Source organism: Bos grunniens, chromosome 12, assembly GCF_055505025.1.
Source record: "Bos grunniens cultivar Pamir isolate PY7600 chromosome 12, Bosgru_T2T1.0, whole genome shotgun sequence".
Taxonomy (NCBI): Eukaryota; Metazoa; Chordata; class Mammalia; order Artiodactyla; family Bovidae; genus Bos; species Bos grunniens.
Window position 1 is genome coordinate 65,326,626 of NC_141176.1, and position 21,136 is coordinate 65,347,761.

Consider the following 21,136-nt stretch of genomic DNA (forward strand, 5'->3'; position numbering starts at 1 on the left):
CCTTTTCAACATTTGCATCTCCTTATACTTATATATTATCAAGGTGAGCATTTTTTTACTTTGAAAATAATTACGTATTTAGTCCTTTGTCCACAGATAATTTCTGAAGATTGAAAACAAGCTTTTACATCAGTCTGACTATATAAATATTTTTCATGGCAAAAATACACAGGAGAAGTAAAATCATTCCAATCTTTACTAGCATCTGTAAAGCCCAATGTCAGGGTAAGAGTAATATTCAAAGGAATGTTCCTTACATCAAGGACTGATTCTAGTTCTTATACTCTTCTAGTTGTTCCCATAATGACACATTTTACTTTGTTTCATATGTAGACCTTGATTATTACTTATGTTCAGTTCAGTTTGTTGTTTTTTCCTGAATTTTCTAATGTTCCGTTCTATGGCAAGAGAATGAAGAGGCAATTCCTTAAATGTATCATTTAGTCTATCTTCCAGCAAACTTTTTGCATTCAGTTACTTGACTATTGCCTAGTCAGTGTCTTTTTTGGATGATCATTCTGGAGCCACTGACAATTTCAGTCCCAGTATGACTTAGCATAACATAACTACTTTCAATGGTCCAATAGGAAAAGGAGTTCATCAAGGCTGTATATTGTCACCCTGTTTATTTAACTTATATGCAGAGTACATCATGAGAAACACTGGACTGGAAGAAACACAAGCTGGAATCAAGATTGCCGGGAGAAGTATCAATAACCTCAGATATGCAGATGACACCACCCTTATGGCAGAAAGTGAAGAGGAACTCAAAAGCCTCTCGATGAAAGTGAAAGTGGACAGTGAAAAAAGTGGGCTTAAAGCTCAACATTCAGAAAACGAAGATCATGGCATCCAATCCCACCACTTCATGGGAAATAGATGGGGAAACAGTGGAAACAGTGTCAGACTTTATTTTTAGGGGCTCCAAAATCACTGCAGATGGTGACTGCAGCCGTGAAATTAAAAGAAGTTTATTCCTTGGAAGGAAAGTTATGACCAACCTAGATAGCATATTCAAAAGCAGAGACATTAGTTTGCCAACAAAGGTTCATCTAGTCAAGGCTGTGGTTTTTCCTGTGGTCATGTATGGATGTGAGAGTTGGACTGTGAAGAAGGCTGAGCGCCGAAGAATTGATGCTTTTGAACTGTGGTGTTGGAGAAGACTCTTGAGAGTCCCTTGGACTGCAAGGAGATCCAACCAGTCCATTCTGAAGGAGATCAGCCCTGGGATTTCTTTGGAAGGAATGATGCTAAAGCTGAAACTCCAGTACTTTGGCCACCTCATGCAAAGAATTGACTCATTGGAAAAGACTCTGATGCTGGGAGGGATTGGGGGCAGGAGGAGAAGGGGATGCCAGAGGATGAGATGGCTGGATGGCATCGCTGACTCGATGGACGTGAGTCTGAGTGAACTCTGGGAGTTGGTGATGGACAGGGAGGCCTGGCGTGCTGCAATTCATGGGGTCGCAAAGAGTTGGGCACGACTGAGCGACTGATCTGATCTGATGTAGATTGAATATTTGGGCTCCCCCCATTCATATACTGAAAGTTTTTCCCCAAGAGTGATAGCAGTTGAAAGTTGGGACTTTGGGAGCTGGATGGATCCAAGCTCATGAACGAGGTCAGTGCCCCTTATGCAAGAGATCCCAGAGACTTCCCTGGCCTTTTCTGTCATGTGAGGTTACCAATGAAATGATAGCCATCAGTAAATCCAGAGTGAGCTGCCACCAGACCTGGAATCTACTGGAATGTTGCTCTTGGATTCCTCAGACTCCAGAACTATAAGAAATGTGTCTTGTTTGTTTATAAGCCACCAGACTATGGTATTCCATTGTGCCAGCTCAAATGATCTGTGACACAAGGTCCACTGTAGAAGCATCATCCCAGGGTTTAATTTCCCTGAGTTCTTTAGTTATGGCCACTGTTTCTGCCATCCTACAGCCTCTGCTCCCACTTGTTTTTTTACCTCTGTACTGAGCAGTGTTAGTCCCTCTGCTGCTGCTAAGTCACTTCAGTCGTGTCCGACTCTGTGCGACCCCATAGACGGCAGCCCACCAGGCTCCCCCGTCCCTGGGATTCTCCAGGCAAGAATACTGGAGTGGGTTGCCATTTCCTTCTCCAATGCATGAAAGTGAAAAGTGAAAGTGAAGTCGCTTAGTCATGTCCGACTCTTAGCAACCCCATGGACTGGAGCCTATCATCTCCTCCGTCCATGGGATTTTCCAGGCAAGAGTACTGGAGTGTTAGTCCCTCAGTCATGTCCAATTCTTTGGGACACCATGGACTATAGCCTGCCAGGCTCCTCTCTCCATGGAATTTTCCAGGCAAGAATACTAGAGTGAGTTGCCATTCCCTTCTCCAGGGGATTTTTCTGACCCAGGAATTGAACCTGGTTATCCCTCATTGCAGGCAGATTCTTTACCCTCTGAGCCACCATGGAAGCCCCTTATACTGAACAACTGCCTCTGAAATGATGTATGAAGGATAGTTGTTTAAGATGCTGCCATTTAAGAAAATGTATTTATCTTGAATTTATAATCAGACAGTTTATCTTGATGTAGAATTTCAGGTTGAATATCATTTTCCCTAAGGAATTTGAAGTTACTCTGCCTTTATCTTCTATAATCCAAACTTGATTTTTTTTAAAAAATGCAGGTCTTATCCTTCCTTCTTTGGAGCTGACCTGTTTTTCCTCCTCTGTCTAGAAGTTTTTGAGAACTTCTCCCCATTTTTCTAGTGCACTGAAATTTCAGAAATAAGCCTATACATGGACCTTTAAAATTTTATTCTGTTACAATTTGTGAACACTTTGATTTGAATCATTTATTGGGTCTAGTAAATTTATTGGGTCTAATCCTTTCTCTCCATTTTTTCTCTTTTTTTACTCTAATCAACTGAAACATAACAAACACATACAGCAATATATAAACTTAAGACTATTGAAAGAATGGCCCCAAAGTGAACATATCTCTCATATCTTGACCACCCATCTAAAAAACAGAAAAGATTATAAAAAACAAGATCTTCTTGTGCTGACTTCTAGTTACTATGCTTCCCATTCTGTACAACATAACTCTTGTTGCAACTGCTAAATATGTAAACACATTTTACCTGTTTGTTTTTAACCTTTATGAATAGTCATATAATACATATACTTATGCTTCTGGATTACTTTATCCAATATTAGCTTTATGAGATCAATATTTGAATACAGAGGTGGTTCCTTTGCAGATTATTTTCTTTTAGCCATACTGATACCTATTAGAATATCTCATTGTCATGTTAATTTGCATTTCCCATTATTAATGCTTGATTAGATTTTCAAGATTTTGTGTACTTGGATGCCAGCTTTTGGTGATTCCTTCCTCAAGTATTTTGTCAGTTTTCTCCTGGGTTGCCTGACTTTTTCATACTGATACATTGCAACTTCTTGTATGTATTTGTTGCAAATATTTTCTTCTCAGTAGATTTTTTTTTCTTTTCTACTTCCTTAAATGGGACCACCTCACAAACAGAATTCTTTAATTTTAATATTATCCAACCTACTGTTTTCCCTTAGATTCAAGGGCTTTTGTGTCCTGTTTACCTAGCCCACATTTATAGAGATATTTTTTACTGTATTTTAAAAGCTTTAATATTGTCACTTTCACATTTTAGATCTACAGTCAACAGGAAATAGATTGTTGTGTATGGTGTGAGACAAAGGTCAAGTTTCATTTCTTTCATGAGAAGATCCAATTCATCCAGAACATTTTATTGAAAAGAACATCTTGTCTGTAATATTTTGCAATACAATGCTTGTCATAAATCATGTATCCACGTGTCTTGTGTTCCATTGTTCTCTTTGCTATCCTTTGTACCAGTTTCATCCTATATTAACTTAAGAATCTTTAAAATCTTTCTTGATTTCTGAAGGACTAAATCTTTATACTGTGTTATTTTCCAAGAGTTGTCTGGGATGTACTTTTCCCTTTGTATTTTGATGAACATGATTAGAATGATTTGTAAAAATCCATTATATAACCTCTGGGATTTTAAATAAAAATGCATTAAGGCCATAAATTAATTTGGAGAGATTTGTTCTCTTTACAGTTTTGAATCTTTCAATATTTGAACATGGTGTATTCCTCCACTGAGTCAGGTCTTCCTTAAGGCTCCTAATAACATTGTATGGCTTTTGTAAATGATTTCCAAATATTTCCTTAGATTTATTCTTAACACATACGATGACTTTCCATGATAGAGTAAATATACTTAAATTTTATTTTTTAGGTTACAGCTTCAAGACATAACAGGGATCTGCTTTACCATTCCCAATGTTAACACCTAGGGAATTGGACAAAGTATCTGTAAAAAGGATTTCAGACATGAGCAGAGCAGGACTGGGGTCTCTTAGAGAAGGAACACACTGAAGTGAGCCCTACAACTCACTATAGTTTAGAGACAATAGTGGAGACAAAGCTGGGATGCAGTACCCCACCAGAGTCTTGTGATGTTGCTGAGTTAAGGAGGTTGAGATGGGAATTTAAGGAGGCCAAGGTACTAGCTAAAATTTATAGGGCACAATACTAGGGAGAAGGGAACAATATAGAGATTCCAGAGATTTACACAAAGAACCCCTTGTATTATTGATTGTCCTTATCTGGGTATGCATAATAAGAAATTACCTGATGGCTTAGACAGATAGAGCCAAGGGATCAGGTCTGATAGACAGGGTGCCTGAAGAACTATGGACAGAGGTTCTGACATTGTACAGGAGGCAGGGATCAAGACCACCCCAAGAAAAAGAAAGGAAAAATGATTGTCTGAGGAGGCCTTACAAATAGCTGAGAAAAGAAGAGAAGCTAAAGCCAAAGGAGAAAAGGAAAGATATACCCATCTGAATGCAGAGCTCCAAAGAATAGCAATGAGAGATAAGAACGCCTTCCTCAGTGATCAGTGCAAAGAAAGAGAGGGAAACAATAGAATGGGAAAGACTAGAGATCACTTCAAGAAAATTAGAGATACCAAGGGAACATTTCATGCAAACATTGGCACAATAAAGGACAGAAATGACACAGACCTAACAGAAGTAGGAGATATTAAGAAGAGGTGGCAAGAATACACAGAAAAACTATCCAGTATTCTTGCCTGGAGAATTCCATGGACAAAGGAGCCCTGTGCGCTAGCCCATAGGGTCACAGAGAGTCAGACATGACTGAGCAATGAACACTTTATTTCTTAGAGAAATAACCATTGGAAGTAAGTAGGGCCATCTGTGAAGTACACTGTGTGACTGAAGTTATTTGTGTCCTACAGGTAGACTGGAAAGACCTCATAAGCCATAATATACTGAGTAGAATACTAAAAAGGATGTCATCTTATTTGGAATCTAAATTAGCCCTACAGTAAAAGAAGTAAACTGAAAAATATTTGTCCCTTGCTCTTTCTAATTTTCATAAATATGGAAAAGATGAAAAAGGCTTATGAAGAGATAAACATAGATCATCATTTCTGAAAGTTGAAGTGCTGACTCATTGGAAAAGACCCTGATGCTGGGAAAGATTGAGGTCAGGAGGAGAAGGGGATGACAGACGATAGATGGTTGGATGGCCTCACTGACTCAATGGACATGAGTTTGGGTAAACTCTGGGAGTTGGTGATGGACAGGGAGGCCTGGTGTCCTGTGGTTCATGGAGTCACAAAGAGTCAGATACAACTGAGCAACTGAACTGAACTGAAGAAGATACCTGCTGAGTAGTCTGATATTCAGATATTCTTCCCCTTACGATCAGATTATGCCCCAGTAAAGTGGAAATTATCAAGTCAAAGATGCATTTAATGCAACTAGCCTACCATTTTAGCTTAACCTAGCCTACCTTAAGGAGAAGGCAATGGCACCCCACTCCAGTACTCTTGCCTGGAAAATCCCATGGACGGAGGAGCCTGGTAGGCCTCAGTCCATGGGGTCGCTGAGGGTCAGACACGACTGAGTGACTTCACTTTCACTTTTCACTTTCATGGATTGGAGAAGGAAATGGCAACCCACTCCAGTGTTCTTGCCTGTGGGGGAGAACCTGGTGGGCTGCTGTCTATGCGGTCGAACAGAGTCGGACACAACTGAAGTGACATAGCAGCAGCAGTAGCAGCAGCAGCCTACCTTAAATATGGTAGTTTAAGTTATTCAGTTACTCACATTAGCCTTGTTGTTTAATCGCTCAGTAGTGTCCAACTCTTTTGCCACTCCATGGACTATAGCCCACCAAAGTCCTCTGTACATGGGATTTCTCAGGCAAGAATACTGGAATGGATTGCCATTTCCTCCTCTAGAGGATACTCCTGACCCAGGGATCAAACCCACGACTCCTACGTTGTTAAGTGGATTCTTTACCCTTGAGTTATCTGGGGCATTAGTCTACAGATTGGCAAAATCATCTACCACAAAGCCTATTTTATAATAAAGTGTTGATTCTCACATGTAGTTTAATGAATACTGTACTGGAAGTAAAAAACAGGATGGATATCTGGGTGCGGAACAGTTGTGAGTTTATTGGCAATGTACTGTTCAGTGATCACATGGCTGACTGGTTGTTATGCTCCACCCTCTGCCCAGCATCATGAAAGAATCATACCTCATATTGCTGGCCCAAGAAAAAAATCAAAATTCAAAGTACAGTTCCTACTGAATGTGTAATGCTTTCACACCATCTTAAAGTCAGTTTCATTCCAATCCCAAAGAAAGGCAACGCCAAAGAATGCTCAAACCACCACACAATTGCACTCATCTCACACGCTAGTAAAGTAATGCTTAAAATTCTCCAAGCCAGGCTTCAGCAATAAGTGAACCATGAACTTCCAGATATTCAAGCTGGTTTTAGAAAAGGCAGAGGAACCAGAGATCAAATTGCCAACATCCACTGGATCATTGCAAAAGCAAAAGAGTTCCAGAAAAACACCTATTTCTGCTTTATTGACTATGCCAAAGCCTTTGACTGTGTGGATCACAATCAACTGTGGAAAATTCTGAAAGAGATGGGAATACCAGACCCCCTGACCTGCCTCTTGAAAAACCTATATGCAGTTCAGGAAGCAACAGTTATGTATGTATGGTTTTTCCTGTGGTCATGTATGGATGTGAGAGTTGAACTATAAGGAAAGCTGAGCACTGAAGAATTGATATTTTTGAACTGTGGTGTTGGAGAAGACTCTTGAGAGTCCCTTGGACTGCAAGGAGATCCAACTAGTCCATCCTAAAGGACAGTCCTGGGTGTTCATTGGAAGGACTGATGTTGAAGTTGAAACTCCAGTACTTTGGCCACCTGATGCGAAGAGTTGACTCATTAGAAAAGACCCTGATGCTGGGAAAGATTGAGGGCAGGAGGAGAAGGGGACAACAGAGGATGAGACGGTTGAATGGCATCACCGACTCGGTGGACACGGGTTTGGTTGGACTCCGGGAGTTGGTGATGGACAGGGAGTCCTGGCGTGCTGCGGTTCATGGGGTTGCAAAGAGTCGGACACGACTCAGCGACTGAACTGAACTGAGCTGAAAGTCACATAATCCTAAATCCAATCATCCTAAATCAGGGATGTCTGGACTCACATTACAAATAAGGAGTGAAAGTCTCTGAGATGAAAAATAACTTGCTTGTGGTTATAAGGTGCACAGAGAAAATAAATACAAAGGGAGATTGAAAAGTATATTTAAAAATAAAATGCTTTGTATTAGTCTGTTTTTTAAAGCCATGTTAATTTCTGTTTGTAATATTAGTAAAACAGCAATAGGTTATCTTCAATAACTAATCAAAACAAATCAACAAAAATCATAGAATAAAATATAAATGCAGTCACAAGGGAAAATTGAAACTTTTAAGCAAATTATCTTGTGGATCATGTGGATCAAGATACTGCCAAAAAAGAAATTAGTGATAAAATGTTTACAGTGCAATACATTTTATAAAAGAATAAATGTCATAAAATCTTGTCTTTTAACTGAAACTCTTTTTAAAATTTATTCTACTTCAAAATACTTTTGACTACAAGTAACTTAAATTATTAAAAATGTTTTATAATGTACATCTTTCAAGTTATGGAATTATTTCAAACTTAAACACCCTTGTACTTAATTTCTGGCTAAGTCATGACCTCAATTATAAATTTCCAAAGGTTTATTAAAGAACATCAACTAGGAGCTCTAGGATCATTGCCAATCATATCTGATAGCAGCTGTTTCTCAGCTATGTAACAAACACATAGTAACTGGAGAACTGACATTCTAATCTATATAGTCAATACCATAATCACTACAAACCTAAATAGGGAATGAAAGAGACTTTTTTGCCTTTTACAGCTTCCACTCTACAATACCCCATCCTCAAACTCATATCTTAAAGGCAGCATAAAGACCAGTAAGTGTAGATACATTTCTTTGGGTTCTTCCAAATATCCCTCCCTGACATAGCTTCCAAATGCATGTTCGATTTGTTCCAGTTTGGCACCTAGTCTGACTTTTGATTTGCACCTGAAAGTACTTTACATTTGAGGTTTTAAAGTGTTCTTTGCTTTCTTCAACTCTAACTCTTGGACTCAAACTCAACACAAGGTTCTTTCTACTGTTAAATATATAGTGGAACTGAAGTCGCTCAGTTGTGTCCGACTCTTAGCAACCCCATGGACTGCAGCCTACCAGGCTCCTCCATCCATGGGATTTTCCAGGCAAGAGTACTGGAGTGGGTTATAGTATTCATCCTAAAAAACACTTTTTTAGACTAAAAAAATGTTTGGTTATACCCTGTATACCATTTGTAACCATCTTTAATTATTGATATATTATGAATATTATCTATGTCAATATATTTATTATTATAATACACATTAGGAACACTGTGTGCTTCACACGTATAACCTATTTCAATCCTCACACTTCTTCCTACTTCACTGAGAAAATCGAAAGCTTCAGCAGAGAACTTCACAGCTTTCTACCAACAAAATGGCCCATCCACCTACCAGCATTTATCCCTCATTTTTTCCTATCTGCTGCCACAGATGATCATACCAAACTTCTATCTAAATTCAGCCCCTCTACACAAGTACTAGACCCTGCTATGCCATCACCTCAACAATGCTCTTCTCTTGCTTCTAAATCAAACATATATTTATGTATTTTTTACTTTCTACTGGATTATTCTTGTTGAATTGTCTATTTGGTCCATTACTTTGATCAGGACCCTACTTCCCCTGCCTGCCTCTTCATTTCTTTCTTCTCTTTGCAGGAAAACTCATCAAAAGTTGTGTTGCTTTAATTCCTCTCTTCCCAGGCTCTCTTAACTCACCTCCGTTAAGCCAGGAAGCCACCAAACCCACTCTCATCCAAAGATGCCAACAATCACTTGTTACTAATCTAATTTTCAATTGTCTTCTTACTTGACACAGAAGAATAGTCTCTTAGATCCAGTTAACTTTTCCCTCCTTCCTTCTCTCTCTTCCCCCCACACCTATCTCCTTTCTTAATTTATCTTTCAGGACATCACAACTTTCTGAGTTTCTTTCAACCTTATTGGCTGGTTCTCTGCAGTCTCCTTTACTGGGTTCATCTTTTATCCTCTAGCATTTAATTCTAATACTTCCAAACTCAGTCCTTGTTTTCTTACATTAGTACTCTCTCTCTTAGGGACTGTATTAATTTTCATTGTTTCAGATACTCCCCCAAATTTGTTTCTAAGTTTTCTGTGATCTCCAGATTAAATACATAATTGATGACTGAAAATTTCAGTTGGGTGACCAATAAACATCTCAAATTCAGCAGGTTTGAAACTGATTATCTTTGCTTGCTTTCTCCCACCACATGCACCCACTCCTTCCATTTTTCTTCCCCATCTCAGTTGATGGCAAAGCCACCTTCCAGTGGCATAGATCAAAAAACACTGGAGTGGGACTTCCCTGGCAGTCCAGTGGTTAAGTCTCCGCCTTTCAATGCAGGGAGTGCGAGTCTAATCCCTGCTTGGGGAGCTAAGATCACAAACACCTCACGGCCAAAAAACAAACAAAACAAAACATAAAAGAGAAGCAATATTGTAACAAATTCAATAAAGACTTTCGACACAGTCCACATCAAAAAAAAAAAAATATTGAAGTCATCCTTCAACTCTTGTATTTCTCTCATGTAAATTCAATATGTGGTCACATTCTTTTCTCTTTAAAACATATCCAGAATACAAAAACTTTTCATCATCACTATTGCTACCTTCCTGCCTGGGTCAGAGTCTGTCTCCATTTCTAACCTGAATTGCTATAAAAAATAAAAAAAATAAAAATACCTGCTTCTGTCTTTGTCCTATATAATCTACTTCCATGCCATTAGCCAAACTAATTTCATTTTCTTAAAGCTTTGTTGAGATATACTTTATATACAAAAAAAAAAAAAATACATGTATTCAATATAATGAGTTTGGACATATACACACACTGCTGAAAGCATCACCATATCAAAGTGTTAGGAAAGTAAAATGTACAGCTGCTATGGAACACAGTACAGGGGTTCCTCCCCACCTTCCACATTAAAACTAGAACTATCATAGGATCTAGTAATCCCACTCCTGCCAGCATGTCTAAAGAATAGAAATCAGGATTTGAAGCATTATCTGCACTCCCACGGTCATCCATGGCATCATTATTCATAAGAGCCAAGGTACAGAAACAATCCAAATGTCCACCTACATGAATGGATAAACAGGTGGTTAAGTTCAGTTCAGTTCAGTTGGTCAGTCATGTCTGACTCATTGTGACCCCATGGATTGCAGCAAGCCAGGCCTCCCTGTCCATCACCAACTCCCAGAGGTTACCAGAACTCATGTCCACTGAGTCAGTGATGCCATCCAACCGTCTCACCCTCTGTCCTCCCCTTCTACTCCCGCCTTCAATCAGGGTCTTTTCTTTTTTTTTTTTAATATAAGTTTATTTAATTGGATGAGTCAGCACTTTGCATCAAGTGGCCAAAGTACTGGAGTTTCAGCTTCAGCATCAGTCCTTCCAATGAACACTCAGGACTGATTTCCTTTAGGATGGACTGGTTGGATCTCCTTACAGTCTGAGGGACTCTCAAGAGTCTTCTCCAACACCACAGTTCCAATGCATCAATTCTTCGGCGCTCAGCTTTCTTTATAGTCCAACTCTCATATCCATACATGACTACTGGAAAAACCATAGCCTTAGCTAGGCAGACCTTTGTTGGCAAAATAATGTCTCTGCTTTTTAATATGCAGTTCAGGTTGGTCGTAACTTTCCTTCTGAGGAGTAAGAGTCTTAATTTCATGGCTGCAATCACCATCTGCAGTGATTTTGGAGCCCCAAAAAATAAAGTCTGCCATCGTTTCCACTGTTTCCCCATTTATTTGTCATGAAGTGATGGGACCAGATGCCATGATCTTAGTTTTCTGAATGTTGAGCTTTAAGCCAACTTTTTCACTCTCCTCTTTCACTTTCATCAAGAGGCTCTTTATTCTTCTTCACTTTCTACCATAAGGGTGGTGTCATCTACAAATCTGAGGTTATTGATATTTCTCCCGGTGATCCTGATTCCAGTTTGTGCTTCATCCAGCCCACCATTTCTCATGATGTACTCTGCATATAAGTTAAATAATCAGGGGGACAATATACAGCCTTGACGTATTCCTTTTCCTATTTGGAAGCAGTCTGTTGTTCCATGTCCAGTTCTAATTGTTGCTTCTTGACCTGCATACAGATTTTTCAAGAGACAGGTCAGGTGGTATGGTATTCCCATCTCTTTCAGAATTTTTCACAGTTTATTGTCATCCACACAGTCAAAGGCTGTGACATAGTCAATAAAGCAGAAATAGATGGTTTTCTGGAACTCTCTTGCTTTTTCAGTGATCCAGCAGACATTGGTAATTTAATCTCTGGTTCCTCTGCCTTTTCTAAAACCAGCTTGAACATCTGGAAGTTCACAGGTCACATATTGTTGAAGTCTGGCTTGGAGAATTTTGAGCATTACTTTGCTAGCATGTGAGATGAGTGCAATTGTGCAGTAGTTTGAATATTTTTTGGCATTGCTTTTCGTGTGGCCACTGCTGAGTTTTCCAAAGTTGTTAGCATATTGAGTGCAGCACTTTTACAGCATCATCTTTTAGGATTTGAAATGCTCAGCTGGAATTCTATCACCTCCACTAGCTTTGTTCATAGTGATGCTTCCTAAGGACCACTTGACTTCACATACCAGGATGTCTGGCTCTAGGTGAGTGATCACACCATCGTGATCATCTGGGTCAAGAAGACCTTTTTATACAATTATTCAACCTTAAATGTGATGGAAATTCTGCCATTTGCAACGACATGGGTGGACCTGGAAAACATTAAGTGAAATAAGTCTAGACAAACACTATATGATGTATTTAAAATAGTAAAACTAAGGTTTTAAATAGTAAAATAGTTTTAAAACCCAAGTTGAATTATATCTTTCCTCTGTGCAAGAACTTGAGCTGTGTTTTTCTCATTGTGATGGTCACAGTTATCCACAAGGCCAGGAAGGCCCATCATTATTCAGGCCACTGACTGTCTCCCCAAGACTTCTCTCCACCTATTATGCTCCAGTCATGTGGAACACCCTCCTTTTCCTACAACGTGTCACACATGGTCTGATTATAGGGTCTTTGTCTGCTATTCCCTCTACATGTGACACTCCCTCCACAGATATCTGCTAGGTTAAATCTCTCACCATTGATCTTTGCTTAAATTTCACCTTTTCAATCATGTTTACCCAGACCACACTTAGAAATTCTGCAAATAAGCACCTATTCCTATTCCAGCACCCACGATCCCTGTGTACTTAACATCTAAAATAGTCAATAATTTACTTATTTGTAACTGCGCTTCTTGTTTGACACCTCCCCAAAAATAAGTTTTATAATTGATGTATTCTAGGATCTCTTACATTCACTGATATACCACAAACGCCTAATTCATATTTTATAACAAAATAGACATGACATAATATTGGACAAATGATTGAATATAATAATGAACATTGATATAGCTTTTCATTTATGAAATCTATGTTCTATTTTCTTTGTAATATTTTTTTCATTTACTACTTATTTTTATTTTAAATGATCTTATTTTCTTAGGGTATTATTTTACACATTAATCAAGTTCTATCTGGAGTTTATTTTGACGTAAAAAAATGAGTAAGATCTTTTAGAGTAGGTAGCCAACTGTTTCAATACCATTTGTTAATTCTTTTTCCATCCTGGAATCTAAGGGAAGAAAGTAGAGAAAGCAAAATCAACTGGGCCTAAAGCTATAGGGTGAGTAAGTGATGGCTGAGAACAGTTGGGTTTAGTCAACTTATTTATACATAGGCTGTATATATGCATTGTGCTTATATCTGGACTTTTTATACTATTCCCTTATCTTATGCAGTCTGTTCCCAACCCAGAAACTTGAGTAACCTTTTAAAACATGATGTCGTTTCTTTGCTCAAAAACCTGCCTTTCTTTCATAGTAAAAGCCACATACACACAAAGACAGAAATATAGATCAATGGAACAAACTAGAAAGCCCAGAGATAAACCCACGCACCTATGGACACCTTATCTTTGACAAAGGAGGCAAGAATATACAATGGAGAAAAGGCAATCTCTTTAACAAGTGGTGCTGGGAAAACTGGTCAACCACTTGTAAAAGAATGAAACTAGAACACTTTCTAACACCACACACAAAAATAAACTCAAAATGGATTAAAGATCTAAACATAAGACCAGAAACTATAAAACTCTTAGAGGAGAACATAGGCAAAACACTCTCCGACATACATCACAGCAGGATCCTCGATGACCCACCTCCCAGAATATTGGAAATAAAAGCAAAAATAAACAAATGGGATCTAATTAAAATTAAAATCTTCTGCACAACAAAAGAAACTATAAGCAAGGTGAAAAGACAGCCTTCAGAATGGGAGAAAATAATAGCAAATGAAGCAACGGACAAACAACTAATCTCAAAAATATATAAGCAACTCCTGCAGCTCAATTCCAGAAAAATAAACGAACCAATCAAAAAATGGGCCAAAGATCTAAATAGACATTTCTCCAAAGAAGACATACAGATGGCTAACAAACACATGAAAAGATGCTCAACATCACTCATTATCAGAGAAATGCAAATCAAAACCACAATGAGGTACCATTTCATGCCAGTCAGAATGGCTGCAGTCCAAAAGTCTACAAGCAATAAATGCTGGAGAGGGTGTGGAGAAAAGGGAACCCTCTTACACTGTTGGTGGGAATGCAAACTAGTACAGCCACTATGGAGAACAGTGTGGAGATTCCTTAAAAAACTGGAAATAGAACTACCACACGACCCAGCAATCCCACTGCTGGGCATATACACCGAGGAAACCAGAATTGAAAGAGACACGTGTACCCCAATGTTCATTGCAGCACTGTTTATAATAGCCAGGACATGGAAGCAACCTAGATATCCATCAGCAGATGAATGGATAAGAAAGCTGTGGTACATATACACAATGGAGTATTACTCAGCCATTAAAAAGAATACATTTGAATCAGTTCTAATAAGGTGGATGAAACTGGAGCTGATTATACAGAGTGAAGTAAACCAGAAAGAAAAACATTAATACAGTATGCTGCTGCTAAGCCGCTTCACTCGCATCTGACTCTGTGCGACCCCATAGATGGCAGCTCATCAGGTTCCCCCGTCCCTGGGATTCTCCAGGCAAGAACACTGGAGTGGGTTGCCATTTCTTTCTCCAATGTGTGAAAGTGAAAAGTGAAAGTGAAGTCTCTCTGTCATGCCCAACTCTTAGCAACCCCATGGACTGCAGCCTTCTAGGCTCCTCCGTCCATGGGATTTTCCAGGCAAGAGTACTGGAGTGGGGTGCCATTGCCTTCTCCCAATACAGTATACTAACGCATATATATGGAATTTAGAAAGATGGTAATGATAACCCTGTATGCGAGACAGCAAAAGAGACACAGATGTATAGAATAGTCTTTTGGACTCTGTGGGAGAGGGAGGGGGGGATGATTTGGGAGAATGGCATTGAAACATGTATAATATCATATAAGAAATTAATCGCCAGTCCAGGTTCAATGCAGGATACAGGATGCTTGGGGCTGGTGCACTGGGATGACCCAGAGGGATGGACGGGAAGGGAGGTGAGAGGGGGGTTCAGGATTGGGAACACGTGTACACCTGTGGCGGATTCATGTTGATGTATGGCAAAACCAATATAATATTGTAAAGTAAAAAAAAAAAAAAGCCACATATATGTCTGTCCTTTGTCTGGTAATTTATCTTTAAAATGGCTAATTTTATAATAAACTTTTTATATAAATATTCTCAAAGCATATTATTTCTTTTGCACATAGTTTCAAAGATTATTTTGTTAACCTACTCTTAAATTTTAACTAACATATATCGATGAGGTCTAAGGAAAGCCTCAAAGGATGAGCTGGCTTGAACAGAATATGCTGACACCTAGTGGGTTAGGTTGGTTGATGGATCACAGGTCGTCATAATCCACTTTTCATCAGATCAGTGGCTATGATCAGGCCACACCTACCACACATAACACAAAAATCCCACTCATCTGGAAAGAAGAAAATAAGAAAGTGAAGCCTGAAATAATATTGTGTGTGACTTTCAGGAGAAGGCAGGCCTGTTGTGTGTACTGATTCCATGTCCCTTTCTTCTAAACAGAGTGTGACCTACACCCTCAGCCCCAACACTGCTTCATGCCCAGCTCAGCTTGGCTTAGTCCTATAGGGATAGATTTAGGAGAAACTGATCATGAATCCTGTGAAGCAAGCTACTTTGGCATCATGGTATCATAGAAACACAGTATTTACAATTTTATGTATCTTCCACAACAATAGGAGAAGGCAATGGCAACCGACTCCAGTACTCTTACCTAGAGAATCCCATGGACAGAGGAGCCTGGTAGGCTGCAGTCCATGGGGTCGCACAGAGTCAGACACAACTGAAGTGACTTAGCAGCAGCAGCCACAACATTGGTCAATAAGCATCTTAAAAAAAAAAAAAAACAGGCTTTACAGACCTCATATAGTCTCTCTTGACTCTCTCCCCCCATCCTCCTCCTCCTCTTTCTTCAGCTCCACCTTTTTCTCCTTTTTTTTTTTCACTCTTCTATTATACAGAGTGAAGTAAGCCAGAAGGAAAAACATAAATACAGTATACTAACGCATATATATGGAATTTAGAAAGATGGTAACAATAACCCGGTGTACGAGACAGCAAAAGAGACACTGATGTATAGAACAGTCTTATGGACTCTGTGGGAGAGGGAGAGGGTGGGAAGATTTGGGAGAATGGCAATGAAACATGTAAAATATCATGTAGGAAACGAGTTGCCAGTCCAGGTTCGATGCACGATGCTGGATGCTTGGGGCTGGTGCACTGGGACGACCCAGAGGGATGGTATGGGGAGGGAGGAGGGAGGAGGGTTCGGGATGGGGAACACATGTATACCTGTGGCGGATTCATTTTGATATTTGGCAAAACTAATACAATTATGTAAAGTTTAAAAATAAAATAAAATTAGAAAAAAAAATTAAATCACAAAAAAATAAAAAATAAAAGTGTAAAAACCCACAGGTCTTACAAAAAATAGGCTAAAACTGGGTTTGGTCTACAGGGGCCATCAACACCTGATAGAAAGGGAGCTGTCTTATTAAAATTTTGATCAAAATTTTTTTCCACTATTACTGTATCTGAAGAGTACTTTAAACATGTAACATATTCCAACTGACTCTCAAGAAATAAATTCTTTAATCTCTTAAAGATTCTTCTCTTAAAGATTCCTCAGCCACGGAGGCACACCCCTCAGATCTCATGCCATGGGGAGCAAGATTAATGGACAGTCTAGCAGCAACTCCCCATACCCACTGGTGCCTTTGTGCTGATACCCTACCTCCCCCAGGCCGCTCTCAGCCAGTGAGTGAGCATGGCAGAGATACTAAGAAAGCCCACACCTACAAGACTCGGAATTCCTGTGATGGGTGACTTGGGGTCAAGGATACCCCATTAGCCTGGCTTACCCTTTCTTAAAAAAATATACTGCAGTCTGAGTCTCCACCCACCCAATCCTTCTCTCTGACCCACTTCATTTTTGCAGGCTTCAGACTTGCGTTGTAGTCCAAACAGTCTCCCTCTGCCTCCTCTTATGTCCCACAGGCTTTTCTCCCATAAACTATCTTAGACATCTAATCCCACTTGGTTTTTATCTCTCAGAGGACCCAGACTAACACCAAATGTTTTCATCTCTGAGAAACAAATAGCCTTCATGCTGTTTCTCATCTTCACCAGGTTAAAAGATATTAGCTGGCTAGGGCTGCCGTATCAAAGCACCACAAACTGGGGAGTTTAAACTACAGACATGTTTTGTACCTCAGCTCTAGAGATTAAAAGTGCAAGATCAAGTTGTCTGCAGAGTTGGTTCCTTTAGAGGAATTTTGGTAAAAATCTCTTCCATGTATCTCTTTACTTTTTGGTGAGTTACTGGCAATTTGGGGTGCTCCTTCCTTCGTCTTCATACCGTCTTCCCTCTGTTCATGCCTCTCTCTTCATACTTCACTCTTTTTATAAAGACACCTGTCTTATTGAATTAGAGGCCCACCCTACTCCAGTCCCCCATGGCTCAGAAGGTAAAAGTATCCCACCCGCAATGCAGGAGACACAGGAGATGCAGGTTCAATCTCTGGGTCGGGAAAATCCCCTGGAGAAGGAAATGGCAACCCACTCCATATTCTTGTCTGAAAAAATCCCATTGATAGAGGAGACTGGCAGTCTACAGTTCAATGGGTTGCAAAGAGTCCAACACAACTGAAGTGACTAAGCACGCACCTACTCCAGTATGACTTGAATCTTACTTATATCCTCAGTGACACTATTTCCAAATAAGGTTGCATCCTGAGATAATGATAGTTAGGATTTCAACATATAAATTTTATGGGGACACAATTCAACCCAAAACACCAAACATGATACCTAACTTCCTCCTAAGGGATCATATACAAAACAAACACAAAATTACCTCTCATAAAGTGATAGTGAAGATCTGAGGGTGATATAGTTAGAATCATAATGTTTATCACAAAGCAAAAATGTAAAAATGCTTGCTTGATGTTCTTACAAGACATTTCAGCCAATCACCTCTGAGGAATAGATTTCCTCAGTAAACAATTCCCTACTTATTACCTGCCTCCCAGGATTTTACTAATCTATCTCCCCTTCCCATTTTTCTCTTCTCTTACATCTCTTCTCTCCTCCTTTCCTTGAAGAAGGGAAACAAATCTTTCTCATTTTCTCCTTCATATCTAATCACTGTTGCCCAGGAGTGAAAATGGGACAATTGCAATAAGCAAGACTTGTCTCTTTGGATGCAAAATGCACCTTGAAATATTTTACCCTCCTTCAGGCAGCAGACAAGCAATATAAAATGTTATCACAGGAGCTTATGGAGTACACAACACAAATTTATTGCTTCATAAGACTGATGGTCTAGAATACAGTGAGCCACAAATGGGATATGGCACATTTTATAGGAAGGCAATTTTTCTTAAAAACATTTTTATCATAAAAGTTTCTCCCCTTTAGAAAAATATTAGTATTGATAGTTGATAATAAGTTTTAATGCCAGGTGAAATGAAAATAAATTGTAATTATCCTCCCATAAATTCTCACATTTCATGACTGTTTAACCCTCTCGCTGAATGGCAATGGCTTCAGTTCTATACATAAGGGACTATTCTAAATGGCACAGAAAAATCAATCAGCTGGCAAACACTCTCATTTCAAGCAGATCTGTTGTGCTCTTGGGAACCAAAATTAGCAAGTTAATGCCAACTAACAATTCCAGTTGATAACATCCCTTAGGGATTATGTGAATTTCATCCATCTTCCTCTGAGATTTTATTCCCTATATGAACACTAATTTGGATAATTAGAGTCTTTAAAAGAGAAAGAAATCATGACATTTAAGCATGGCAAAAAGAGGACTGTGTTGCTTCTATCCGACCCTTGCATGACTCAGGACTAAGTGTTGGTCATATCAAATTCAAACAGACACAAACTTTACCCAACAGCTTGCCCCTATTAAAATTGCTATATCACTGTATCATGGGATCATATAGCTACACTTGATATCAATATCAGTTTACAAACCATATCAAAGTACAATAGTTTCTCAAGCATATTATTGCTTTCCTCATTGGAATTGGAACTAGATGTTAATATAATACATCGTCATTGCATTTTCTAATCCATGTAAGGCTAGCTTGCTTACTTCTGAATCATGGAGTTTAGAAATCCAAGAGTTACATCTAACTCTTCACTTTCCTTCACACCTAACCTCATCTTTAACTCTGCCTTTTCTAAGACTTCATCATGATTGCTTTGATTTCCACTGCTTTTGCTACTGCCCATCTACTCTTCCTGCAGCTGGAATTTTAAAATGATATTATGGCTATAAAGAAACTTAAATGCATTGTACTCTTGATATAAGTACACGTACTTTGCTCTGTGCTTCACATAAGGAATTAATGCAATCTGTATACTTCCACACATCAGCATGAGAATATTCTGAATAGTAGACTTTTAAAAATAATGTTTCTCCTTCTACTCCATATTCTTTCAAATAATGTCCAAATTATTAGCTTGTCCTTTGAAACAAAATAAAAACCTTCTCTGTATTTGCTGATTCCATTGCATTTTCCAATTATCTATAATTTTTAAGGATATAGGATCTACACTACAGGATATGCAAGAATTATATGCATATATCTAGCCTAAAAATAACACAAGGCCCACCACCCAGGTTAATCCATAGTTTCAAAGGAAATATCTGAAGTCCCCTGTAATTTCTTTCACAATTATATTCCCAGCTATCTTCCTGGAAATAAAATTCCATCCTTGGGCTTTCTATTTATGGCAGTAGTGGCCTGGCTTATTTCAGATCACCTCTCCTAGTGACAGAAAGAAAATCATGTAAATTGGAAAAAAATATTTTAAAGGAATCTATTTGATGGAGTTAAAATGCTAACAAGTCAGAGTGCTCTTGAAGATAAGTGAGCCTAATGTTCTAGGCTTTTCTCCTAGGCATTAATCAGAAGCCAGGAGGCTGAGAAGCCAGAAAGAATATGGTAAGTGGGACATTTAGCAGCACAGAAAATCTTTTAAGCATCTTACAGGAATGTGGAACAACACTGGACTGCAGGCATGCCAAGAAAAGAGGGCTTGGTAAAACTTTGGGGTTTTAGTTGTAAATGCCAGGAAAAGAATGAACAATGAATAGATAAACCTAAGTTTGAATCAACTTAAATTCTACTTGGATTAAGGAGATTTGCCCTTCCACTAACTGCCTGCTAAAAGCAAAGAATTCTCTCTAGGAAAGATGTTTCAGAGCCTCAAAATGTCCCTATAATATTTCATACACGTCCAGAATTCAATCAAAATTCACCAGAAATAACCACAGATAAAAATGAATAACATAAAAACAAAGTGAAAAACACAACAAAAATACATACGTGACAGGCTTACCTTGAAAACAGTGTTCCATTTGTTTTTTGGTTCTTTGTTTTGACCTTCAAAATTTTCCTTTATGTACTTAGCCCAACCATGTTTGAGTGTATGTTTGTTTTTTTAAAAATGGGTTTCTTTTTTTAATGTTTAAAAAGTTGGAAATGTTGTTAAGTATTTTGGGTATTTTAGTAGGAAACATTTGTATAATATTGTACTGGGCCTTTTGGTAGGAAAGATTTTTAGCCTACCAAATTATCACTCATCTACTCAAACCGTCTAGGTTACTCTAATCAAGAGCTCCAGGTCACTCAAGTTCTGAGTTTTCAGCTTACTTGAATTGTTAGTAACATATGACATAGTTGATCACTTCTCTCTTCTTAATGCACTTTCTCTACATTTCTTGTGATACTCTCTGTCTCTTGATTTTGTTTTCCTTCCTCACTGGCCATACCTCCTCCGGTGCTAATATTGAACACTCTTATGTTCTCAGTCATTGGAAGGACTGATGCTAAAGCTGAAACTCCAATACTTTGGCTACCTGATGCGAAGAACTGTCTAACTGAAAAAGACCCTGATGCTGGGA